The sequence below is a fragment of the Arvicola amphibius genome, chromosome 7, assembly GCF_903992535.2.
Source record: "Arvicola amphibius chromosome 7, mArvAmp1.2, whole genome shotgun sequence".
Taxonomy (NCBI): Eukaryota; Metazoa; Chordata; class Mammalia; order Rodentia; family Cricetidae; genus Arvicola; species Arvicola amphibius.
Window position 1 is genome coordinate 52,708,368 of NC_052053.1, and position 12,712 is coordinate 52,721,079.

Genomic DNA, 12,712 nt, shown 5'->3' on the forward strand with positions numbered 1-12,712 from the left:
TAGAAGAGAATGAGGACATAGTGTGTTAGAAGAAAAAAATGAAAAAAACTGAATCAACTATGAACTTTGGTTATAACAGTCTATCAATACTGTTCACTACTTGTATTAAGTATTGCAGACTAATGTAAAATGGTAGGAAGTAGGAAAACTTGATACAGGGTCTATGAGAACTCTGTATTATCTTTTCTTTTTCGGGGGGAGGGGTATTGTTTGTTTCTTGAGACAGGGTTTCTGTGTAGCCCTGGATATCCTGGAACTCACTCTGTAGACCAGGCTGGCCTCAAACTCTCAGAAATCCACCTGCCTATGCCTCCCAAGTGCATATGTCATATGCACATATGGCAGACTTTTTTAATTACATAGATAATATGCTTCTAAATTCAAATATTCAGGTCAATAAAATCATATAAACTTGAAAAAAGTATTAACACAGCAATGTATCCCAGTCTCTATCAACTACTGCTCAGAAAAAGCACGAACCATTCTATGATGTTCTAGACCAGACCAACATTCTATGACATACAGTATTATACTAGGTTTTTCTTTTAGTTTGCTGTGATTAAAAAAATAATTACAGGGCTGGAGAAATGGCTCAGTGGTTAAGGGCATTGGTTGCTCTTCCAGAGGTCCTGAGTTCAATTCCCAGCAACCACATGGTGGCTCACAACCATCTGTAATGAGATCTGGCGCCTTCTTCTGGTGTGCAAGTATACGTGCACATAGAACACTGTATATATACACAATAAATAAGTCTTTAAAAAAATAAAATAAAATACAGAATTTCATTACACAAATTTCCAGAGATCTTACATTTTGCACTAATTTTATATGTGGAGTGAGGTAAATATATTTCCTAGGTAAAACTATTTAAGAAAACCAGGTTTTCGGGGTTTTTTGCAGAGCAGGAGGTTGATTGAATCTATGGTCTCCCACATGACAAGCAAGTACTACCACTGGGCAATACACTCCCTGAAAAGCCAGCTTTTTGGTTGGTTGGTTGGTTGGTTGGTTTTGGTTTTTTTGAGTCAGGGTTTCATTGTGTAACAGACTTGACTATCCTGGTACTAGCTCTGTAGCTAGCCTCAAACTCAGATCCTCCTGCCTCTCCTCCAAGTGCTGGGAAAAACCAACTTTTATGTTAACTTTCACCCAAGAGCAAACCTTACTTAAGCTACCAGAAGTATTGGTTGAGTCAGAGCACGGTGGTACAAGTCAGCAATTCCAGCATTCAGGACACTGAAGCAGAATGGTTTGCAACCAGACTGAGAGATAAAAACCCTATTGAAATAACCAGGGTCTTAGCAAGGGATACACCTTAGTAGCAGAATGCTTGTCTGGACTGAACATATTAAAAAGTAGTAGCCAGGGCTGGAAAGGTAGTTCAGCATTTAAGAGGGATTGTTAATCTTGCAGAGGATCCTAATTCAAGTCCTAGCACCCACAGGGTAGTATACAACCATATAACTCCAGTTCCAGGGAATCCAACACCCTTTGCTGACCTCCACAGGCACCAAGACAGGCACATGATACTCATACACACATGCAGCAAAACATCCACACACATAAAAAACAAAAAAGGACAGCAGTCAATGGCTTACACCTGTAATTCCTGCCAGGACTTGGGAAGCCAGCCTGGGTTAGACAGTTGGGCTACAGTATGACAATGTGTCTACCTGGAGAGTGACAGAGACATGAAGGAGAACAGTTTCAACTGACTAGTGATAGTAAGCACACAGGTGCTTAGGAATACAGCTTGCAATACATGAAACACTATGACTTCCTGTTTGTTTTAGTTTTGGCACTGGAAGCTAAGCCTGAAGCCAAATGCATGCTAAGCATGTTCTCTACCAACACTTCCAATCCAGAAGGTAAGTATTTTTTTTCCTTCATTTGTTAACATTTATTTACTTAGGTGGGGGATTGTCACACATGTGGAAATCAGAAGTCAGAGGACAGCCTTGGGAATCTGTGCTCTCCCTACACCATGTAGGTTCTGGGATGGAGAACTCAAGTCCTCTGTGTTGGTGGCAAGCATCTTTACCCTCAGAGACATCTATAAGTATTCCTTATTCCTTTTTTTTTTTTTTTTTTTTTTTTTTTTGAGAAAGTCACTATGTAACCCAGACTGGTCTGGGATTCACTATGTAGACCAGGCTGACCTTGAACTCAAGAGATCCATTGCCTCTGCCTTTGCACCTGATGATGTGGAAGTATTCTTTTTTTTTTTAAGATTTATTTATTAAGTATACAATATTCTGTCTGCATGTATGCCTGCAGGCCAGAAGAGGGAACCAGATCTCATTACAGATGGTTGTGAGTCACCATGTAGTTGCTGGAAATTGAACTCAGGACCTCTGGAAGAGCAGCCAGTGCTCTCAATCTCTGAGCCATCTTTCCAACCTGTTATATATTCTTAATTACAACATAGAGCTATAAACAATTTAATTACCCAAGGCTAAATTAGTTCTCTCTCTCTCTCTCTCTCTCTCTCTCTCTCTCTCTCTCTCTCTCTCTCTCTCTCTCTCTCTCTCTCTCTGTTTTTAACCACTAAGCCATTCACTGTCTCCCAACTAAGAGTGTTTTAATTTGTGGTCAAGGTGATCACTTACAGTTGCCCCACTCAGAGAGGATAGAAGAGAGGAGGCCAACAGAGAGCAAAGGGATTGAGTATGACCATCATATATTAAAAGCATGTAAGAAACTGCCAAAGAATGAATTAATTAAATGTAAGTAAATTACAGCCACACTCTTGGACAAGTACTTACATGTAAATCAGAGTGCAGACATTGTCAAGTTTTCTTGGGAAGCTTCCCACTATCTGGCAAGGTAAGTTTTAGTTGGACTTCAGGACTATATAAAGAATCTCAACTCCTTCAAATTCTAAGGAGGAAGTGATAGAGAAATAGATCAGCAATTGAGAGCACTGACTGCTCTTCCAGAGGACCTGGGTCCAATTCTTGGCACCCATATGCTGCTCACAATTGTCTGTGACTTCAGTTCCAGGGGACCTGACACTCATGACAAGCGCACATACAGGTAAAAACACCAATGCACATAAAATGCAATACATAATTTTTTAATTAAAAAAAAACACTGCTAGGAATTAACCCAGAATATTACCAAAAAGCCAGGCCATGAATATTTTTAATCCCAGTATGGTGCTTGTTGTTCTCTTGGAAGAACATTCACTAGCTCACAACTGCCTTGTACTCCAACCCCAGGAAGATCTGGTGCCCTCTGCCAGCCTCCTCAGGCTTGTACGCCAAGATCGCACATGCACACACACATATGCATGCACACAAACACACTTAAAATGTAAATAAGGGGGTGGCTGGAGAGATGGCTCAGAGGTTAAGAGCACTGGTTATTCTTCTAGAGGACCTGGGTTCAATTCCCAGCACCCACATGATAGCTCACAACTATCTATAACTCAAGTTCCAGTGGAACCGGTTCCCTCAAACACCAATGCATATAAAAATAAAACATAAAGTAAATAAGGAGCTGAAGAGATGGCTCACTGGTTAAGAGCATTGGCTGCTCATTCAGAGGACCCAGGTTCAGTTCCAAACGGAAGCTCTCTGCTGTCTGTAACTCCAGTCCCAGGGAATCTGACACCTTCTTCTGGTCTTCCATGACACAATACACACTTGTCACACAGACATACCTGCAAGCAAATCACCCATACACATAAAATAAAAATAAATAATTAAAAAAGGGGGGGGGGGTTAGAAAGATGTCTCAGAGGTTAAAATCACTGACTGCTCTTCCAGAAGACCAGGGTTCAGTTCCCAGCACCCACATGGCAGGTCACGCTGTCTGTAACTCCAGTTCCAGGGCATCTGACATAAAATAAAGTTAAATAAATTATTTTCAAAAGAAAGAAAGAAAAAGCAGTAGCCTACAAGCTATATTTACCACATTTTTCATTTCTTTATTATTGTTTTTAAGGCAATATTATATAGCCCAAGATGGCTTCAAATTCATTATGTAGTCAAGGATGACCTGAACTTCTGTCTCTACTTCCCAAGTACTGGGATTCCAAGTGTATACAACACCTGGACAGTTTACAAAATGTTGGGATTAAAGCTGGACATCATAGATCATGCACTAGCACTCTAGCTCCTGAGGCACAGCTCCAAGCTGGAATGTTGATATTATACTAATCACAAGTACTCACCACAAACATCAATCAGCATTCCTATCACTGTAATACTCAACATCCATCTTTGGAAGCCCCCTCCCCCTGGGAGTTGCCTTGGTCCTGACTCCACCTCCAGGAAAGCCCAAGAAATGCTGACCCCTCCCCAGGGAGGGTCAGGACCACTCCCACAGGCTATTTGGGCTTACTCCCAAAAAAGGAACACATGGTTTTGGGGGGTTTGTGTGGACTCTGCCTCCCTCTGTCTCCACTCCCTCCCCATGCTCCTGTGCCACTCGGGAGCACTGCATTTATTAAACGTAGGCATCTTTGATTTGGTCTAATCTGGTTTGATTTAAATTATTTGCGTTGGTGGAGGAGGGGCTCTTCTTAACAATCATGACTATGTTTCTACCCAAAAGAAACGTCTTGGCCTAAAAGTCAGTTGTCATCAGGTAGTGAAGGCACATGACTTTAATCCCAGCACTCAAGAGGCAGAAGCAGGAGGATCTCTGAGAGTTCAAAGCCAGTGTGGTTTACAAAGCAAGTTCCAGGACAGCTAAGGCTGTTACACAGAGAAAGTTTGTCTCAGAAAAAAACAAAAAGATCAGTTATAGGAGTGTAGTGATGTGGGATGTCCTTCTGTATGCTGTGAATATATGTTGCTTTTATTGGTTGATGAATAAAGCTGCCTTGGCCTATGGCAGGGCAGAATATAGCTAGGCACGAAATCCAAGCAGAGATACAGGGAGAAAGGAGGCAGAGTCGAGGGGAGATGCCAACAGTCACTGGAGAAGATGCTAGAGCACTACAGGCAAGCCACAGGGCACATGGTGGTATACAGTTTATTAGAAATAGGTTAATTTATATGTAGAGCTCACCAGTAAGAAGCCTGAGCCACCGATCAAACAATTATAATTAATATTAAGCCTCCAAATGATTATTGCACTAAGCAGCTTGTGGGGACTGACTGAGGGAGAGAGGCTGGTCCAGTGGGACTGGATGGACAGAGAAAAGACTTCCAGCTACAGAGTGGGGGCTGGCACAGCACGCTCCATACAGAGAGGATGTGGAGGTCAGAGGACAGCTTTCCCTCCACTCTCACACTGGCTCCAGGGACTGACCTCAGGTCAGCGGCTCTCACAGCAGGCATTCTGTTCTACAGTCAGCACCTCGGCTCTAAAACCTCTTCAGAAGACACCAGCCAGTAAAATGCCCTCATTTAAAAATAAAAATATTTTATATAATACCCAAGGAAAAATATCGATAAGTTTTTAGCTCTTACTATCACTGCTAATAATTTTGTTTTAAAATTGATGGAACAAAAACTCAGAGGCTAGAGGGATGTCTCAGCAGTTAGAGCATTTGTTGCTCTTGCAAAGGATCCAGGCTCAGTTCCCAGTATCCACAAAGCAGCTCACAACTGTCCATAACTCCAGTTTCAGGGGATTCAATACCCTCTTCTGGCCCCCAAGGGCTCCAGGGACACATATGGTGCACACACAGACAAGTAGGCAGGCAAAACACTTGTATACATAAAATTCAAAATAAAATAAATTTAATTAAAAAAAATATTTTTAAGCCAGGCAATGATGGTGCATGCCTTTAATCCCAGCACTAGAGAGGCAGACAAGTGGATCTCTGAGTTCAATGCCAGCCTGATCTACAGATCAAGTTCCAGGACAGCCAGGGCTACAGAAAAACCCAGTCAAAAACCAAAATATAGATAAAAAAAACACTCAGAGAGAGCCTTAAAGTTTTTTCTGTTGGAATCTAAATTGGAGTATTACACCCTTAAATGGCTAGTTAACGGGTGCTTTATTTTAGTAGAAAGTCAAAGTTAGATTCCTAGCCAGGCATGGTGGTGTACACCTTTAATACCAGCACTCAAAAGGCAGGGTAGGCATATCTCTGTGAGTGAATTCAAGGCTCATATGGTGTACATAGCAGTCCAGGCCAGTCAGAGATACATAGCAAGACCTTGTGTGATGGTTTGAGAACAATGGCCACCAGCGGGAGTGGCACTAGTAGGAGGTGTAGCCTTGCCAGAGGAAGTGTATCACTGTGGGCGATGGGCTTTGGGGTCTCTTTGTCAAGCTTCTCTCAGTGTGAGTCCATGGACCTTCTGTTGTCTACAGATGCAGCGCTCTCAGCTCCAGCACCACATCTGCCTGCGCACTGCCATGCTCCACATCATTATCATAATGGACTGAACCTGTGTAACTGTAAGTGAGCCAACTCAATGATTTCTTTATAAGAGTTGTCATGGTGTCTCTTCATAGCAATAAAAAATCCTAACTAAAACACCTTGTATCAAAAATTTAAATAAATAAATAAAATAAATGAAATGAAAGGTTAGATCCTTTGGGTTCTAAAGAAGGAAGAAAAGATGAACTAAGTTGTTTTCCTTCTAAGATGGCCTCCAACCTTCATGATACTCCTGCCTCACACTCTAAACACTGGGATTTGTGAGTAGGCAACATGTCAGCCTCTGAGATGAAATACTTTCTTTTTTTTTTCTTTTTTTGGTTTTTTCGAGGCAGGGTTTCCCTGTAGTTTTGGAGCCTGGCCTGGAACTAGATCTTGTAGACCAGGCTGGCCTCGAACTCACAGGGATCCCCCTGCCTCTGCCTCCCGAGTGCTGGGATTAAAGGCATGCGCCACCACCACATGGCCTGAGATGAAATACTTTCTTTTTTTTAAAATATTTATTTATTTATTATGTATACAATATTCTGTCTGTGTGTATGTCTGCAGGCCAGAAGAGGGCACCAGACCTCATTACAGATGGTTGTGAGCCGCCATGTGGTTGCCGGGAATTGAACTCAGGACCTTTGGAAGAGCAGGCAATGCTCTTAACCTCTGAGAAACAAACAGAAAAAAAAAGCCACCACCAACAACAAAAACCTGTTTGCTCTTTCTTTAGCTTTTCTGGTATAGAAATCTGTTGCTCACATGTGAATGGTTCACGTCTGTAATCCCAGCATGTGAAAGGCTAAGACAGGAGTATTGCAAGTTCAAGGCTAGCCTAGGCTACACAGTGATACCCTATCCCCAGAGGGAAAAAGCAATATTCTTTTAAAAAAAAGAAAAGGGGGGTTTACTTAGGGGCTCAGAGGTTAAGAGCACTGGCTGCTCTTCCAGAAGTCCTGAATTCAATTCCCAGCAACCAAATGGTGGCTCACAAATGTCTATAATGAGATCTGGTGCCCTCTTCTGGCCCATGGGCATACATGCAAGCAAAACACTGAATACATAATAAATCTTTTTAAAAAAATTTATTTAGCCATTAGCCAGGCAGCACATGCCTTTAATCCCAGCACTCAGGAAGGCTGAGGCAGGTGGATCTCTGTGAATATGAGGGCAGCCTGGTCTACAGTGTGTGAGTTCCAGGATAGCCAGGGCTGACTACACAGTAAAACTGCTTCAAACCCTCTCCCCTAAAATACATATATTTTCATGTATTTACGTGTATGAGTGCTCTCCATTCACACCAGAAGAAGGAATCTGATCCCATTACAGACGGTTGTGAGCCATCTCTCCAGCTCCACAAAACTGATATTTACTTTTGTAAGCATTCTTAAGTTCTTACTGTCCGAGGTACTACAGCCTTTATACATAAAACATATATTCTAAGGTGGTTCAGAGTGGGTTAAAATAGGTGAGTGTAGTCTAATTTCTGAATTTTCTTAAATCTATTTATGAGTTCCTTGCCTGGATGTATGTGTACCCCATGGGGGTCTGGTACCCATGGAGGTAAAGAAAAGGCATCAAGCTAAGCATGGTGGTGCACACCTTTAATCCCAGCACTTAGGAGGCAGAAGCAATTGAATCACTGTGAGTTTGAGGCCAGCCTGGTCTACACAGCAAGTTCCAGGACAGCCAGGACTATTATACAGAGAAACCCTGTCTCAAAAAAAGGGGGGTGGGGTGGGAGAACACCAGATCCCCTGGAACTGGATTACAGACAACTGCCACATGGGTGCTGGGACTGAACTTTGAGTAGCCCACAAACTTCTAAAATTTCAAAATCATAAGCACTTATAATGAGAATGTAGCTCCATGGTAGACTGCTTGCCTAACATGTGCAGGGCCCTGGATTTGAGCTAAAGTACCACAAAAGAAACAGAAAAAGAGAAAAAAAAGCAAGTACTTAGTCCAAATAATTGTTTGGGAGCGTACTATTTGGCTCTGATCCTGAAGTGAATAAAGGAAAAGGGCTTCTAGGCCTTGGTCCTTTATTAATATTTTGACTTTTTTGGTCTACTTAATCTGTCAAGAGTCACATAAATGGGACTAGAGAGATGGCTTAGAGGTTAAGAGCACTGCCTGCTCTTCCAAAGGTCCTAAATTCAATTCCCAGCAACCACATGGTGGTTCACAACCATCTGTAATGGGGTCTGGTGCCCTCTTCTAGCCTGCAGGAACACATGCAGGCAGAACACTATATATAATAAATGAATAGCCGGGCGGTGGTGGCACATGCCTTTAATCCCAGCACTCGGGAGGCAGAGGAAGGCGGATCTCTGAGGTCGAGGCCAGCCTGGTCTACAAGAGCTAGTTCCAGGACAGGCTCTAGAAACTACAGGGAAACCCTGTCTCGAAAAAAACCAAAAAAAAAAAAAAAAAAAAAAAAAAAAAAAAAAAAAAAAAGGGCTGGAGAGATGGCTCAGAGGGTAAGAGCATCATTGCCTGCTCTTCCAAAGGTCCTGAGTTCAATTCCCAGCAACCATATGGTGGCTCACAACCATCTGTAATGGGGACTGGTGCCCTCTACTGGCCTGCAGGGATACAGACAGAATATTGTACACATAATAAATAAATAAATATTTAAAAAAATAAATAAAATGAATAAATGAATAAATCTTTTTTAAAAAGTCACAAAAATTTGATAAAATATATGCTAGTAAACAAATGAAGGAAGAGGAGAAAACTGGACATGTCTAATGACATGCTTTCTACTCGTCTCTGTGTGGGTGTACCAGCATTATATGGGAGCAGGTCCAAGCAAGCACCGTTCTGGAAAGACAGATAATGAGGAGACATCATGTCTGCTTTATAGTTACAAGAGTATGAGCACAGCCTTCTCTCAAGAAAATAGATTACTAAACCGGGCGGTGGTGGCGCATGCCTTTAATCCCAGCACTTGAGAGGCAGAGGCAGGCGGATCTCTGTGAGTTCAAGACCAGCCTGATCTACAAGAGCTAGCTCCAGGACAGGCTCTAAAGCTGCAGAGAAACCCTGTCTCGAAAAACCAAAAAAAAAAAAAAGAAAATAGATTACTAAAAAGTATAGAAACACATACACAGCTTAAGCAGAACTGTGGCCTAGGCTTGACTTGCACACAGGAGACCTTGGGTTTGACCCATTGTGTGTGCATGTGTGTGCAGTCGCATGCACACACACATTCAATTTTGTTGTTGCTTTTTGGATAAGGTTTTTTGTGTCTGTTTTTGAAACAGGGTCTTATGTAGCCCTCAAACTCACTCAGTAGTCAAGGCTGGCCTTGAACTCTTGTTCCTCTTGCCTCCATAATGAATGGCTCAGATTACAAGTGTATAGCACAAACAGGAAATGGTGGTGCACCCCCTTAATCCCAGCACTCTGGAGGCAGAGACAGGTGGATGGATCTCTGTGAGTTTGAGACCCAGTCTATTCCAGGACATCCAAAAATGTTTCACAGAGAAACCCTGTCTCAAAACAAAACAACCAAAAACATCATTCTCAGCTACATATGAAGTTGGAGGCTAGGAAATAAAAGAAAAAGATTAACTCATTTGTCCATGGATTGTTTACTGAGCACCTACTAGGCAACAGCCCTTATTCTAGCACAGCAGTGAAGAGAATGTTCCTGTTGTAATAAGATGGCATGTAAGCATGGAAGAAAAAGAAAAAAATATCTGCTGGGTGGTGCACACCTTTAATCCCAGCACTCGGGAGGCAGAGGCAGGTGGACCTCTGTGAGTTCAAGGCCAGCCTGGTTTACAAGAGCTAGTTCTGGGACAGCCAGGACTGTTCCTCAGAGAAACCCTGTCTCAAAAAAAAAATAGGGGGAAAAAAAGAAAAAATATATATAGATAGATATAGATATATAGAGACAGATAGATGGATATCATAACAACAGATAGCTATACGTCATAAGAAAAAAAAAGGAGTATGGGACAAAGATTTGCCACTTTGAGACCTGCTTGGGATATACAGCAAGTTCCAAACCAACCTGCGCAAATTTGTGAGACCCTGTCTCAAAATGAGAAACTACAGAGCTGTGTAGAAAGACAGCTCATTAGGAGAGTACATGTCCAGAGTGCCTGGGACTCTGAGTCCACTCTCAGGTCTACCAGAGTGCCAGAACATGAAGAACTTGAAAAAAGTTTTTATTTGTTTGTTTGGTTGTTGGTTTTTTAAGACAAGAGTTTCTCTGCATAGCCCTGGCTGTCCTAGAACTCCATCTGTAGATCAGACTGGCCTTGAACTCAGGGAGATCTGCCTGTCACCATTTTCTGAGTGCTGGAATCAAAGGTATGCACCACCACAACCCATCATCAAAAGAGAATTTTTAAAAAAAAACGATTTACCAACTTTCTAACTCTCCATAATGTATTTTTTATTTTTTGTCATATATCAAAAAATAACAACCAACCAGGTGGTGGCACACACCTTTAATCTCAGCACTCAGGAGGCAGAGGCAGGTAGATTTCTGTGAGTTTGAGGCCTGGTCTACAAGAGCTAGTTCCAGGGCAGGCTACAGAGAAAGAAAGCTACAGAGAAACTCTGACTTGGGGGGGGGGGGACGACAACCGAAGACATATTATAGTTAAGGCTGCTATTTTTCACTTAAAGAAAGAAAAATAAGGATCTCTTCCTATGTAAAGTTCACACCATCTCCATGATTTTAAAAAAAAACCATAAAAGGGATGTTGGTTGCACAGCTCAGCAGTGGATTGCTTGCTTAGCATGTGCAAAGCCCTAGGTTCCATCCATAGTGATACAAAAACAATAAATAAAGTCCATTTATTTTAAGAAGAGGAAGACAGCTGGGGAGATGGCTCAGTTGGTAGAGTGCTTCCCACACAAGCCTGAGGATCTGAGTTCAGATTCCCAGCACCTATGCAAAAAGCCAGCACAGTGGCCAGCACCTGTAATTGCTACACTGGGGCAGCAAAGACAGAAGGACCCTGGGGCTTGCTGGCAAGCCAGTAAGAAATCTTGTCTCAAAAACTAAGGTGAAGCTGCTAGGTGGTGGTAGCACAAGCCTTTAATCCTAGCACTGGAGATGCAGAGGCAGGTGGATCTCTTAGTTCGAGGTCAGCCTGGCCCGTAGAGTGAGTTCCAAGCAGCAAGGGCTACACAGAGAAACCCTGTCTCAAAAAACAAAAAAATAAATAAATAAGGTAGAGACAGTAAGACATTCAGCATGAAACTCTGGCTTCCAAAAATGCATGCATACACATATAAACACATGAACATGTACATACCCACAACACACAAACACACACACACACACACAAAGAAAGAAAATCAGCAGATACTAAAATTCCCTTTCACAAGTTTAAGGGCCTCAACCACTTGAAAGTGTGCAGATGCCTCAGCACAAAAATCAAAAGACCGAAGTACTCACTTCCCTTTCTTCAGCACAGTACTTTGCTGATTCCCCAGTAAACTAGATGAACATTCTAGTTTACAGTCTGGTCTAGCTTTCAAAACTACTACTCCAGAGCTTTAAAAAAAAGTCAGGAGTGGTGGCATATCCCTACATCCCCAGCACTTGGAAGACAGAGAAAGGAAGAGCTACAGCAAGTTTGAGACCAGCCTGGTGTACATACCTAGTTTTAGATCAACAGGGCAATTAGATCCTTGATTATAAAATTCTTTTGTATGTATACTGTTTCCCCCGTCTGCTCCCCCACCACCACCACCACCACCGCGGGTTTCTTACCAAAAGGCAAAATCCTCTCCAAAGTTTTCTTAGTTTGTTTTTTGTTATTGAGACAGGGTTTCTCTGTGTAACAGTCCTGGCTGTCCTGGAACTCAATTTGTAGACCAGGCTGGCCTCCACAGAGAGTCTCCTGCCTCTGCTCCTGAGTGCTGGGATTAAAGGTGTGCGTCACCACCACCTGACCTAAAATTTATTTTTATTTCAGGAATTCTTCATCACTTTGTGCCATGGATTTACCTCTTTGATAATCTGTTGAACCTTAAGGACTCCTTCTCAGATTGCTTTTAAACGCAAAATTCATACAAGTACAGGTGGACTCTCTGACTTCGAGGCCAGCCTGGTCTACAACAGCTAGTTCCAGGACAGACTTCAAAGTAACACAGAGAAACCCTATCTTGAAAATAAATAAATAAATAATAAATAAATAAATTTATACGAGTATAAAGGAAACCTATTATACTGACATTATGAAATGAAAAACTGATGTGTACAACTACAGCATATTACATAGGCTATAACCGAAACTCCCAAACTCAAAGACATTCATCGATAAACAGATATGATATATTAAGATAGTTCCAACTGTAAACGTGATACAAAAATATCTGTAATTTCTATTGGTGGCAAGTTCACAGGGG

At 42.0% G+C, this 12,712-nt stretch overlaps 1 protein-coding gene across 11 annotated transcripts in view; it reads right to left on the reverse strand.

Moving 5' to 3' along the window:
- The window catches only part of Gapvd1 (GTPase activating protein and VPS9 domains 1), a 76,448-nt gene that overhangs the window by 62,690 nt on the left and 1,046 nt on the right, over positions 1-12,712 (reverse strand). For 2 of the 11 annotated variants that reach the window (XM_038335932.1, XM_038335931.1), the window contains exons 2-3: positions 3,519-3,664; positions 2,766-2,880 (exon numbers count right to left, since the gene is read on the reverse strand). The exons of 8 other annotated variants lie outside the window; for them this stretch is intronic. The gene's annotated coding sequence lies outside the window, so the exon portion shown is untranslated. The remainder of the gene's footprint in view (positions 1-2,765; positions 2,881-3,518; positions 3,665-12,712) is intronic. One more of the 11 variants, XM_038335933.1, reaches the window with a different exon arrangement.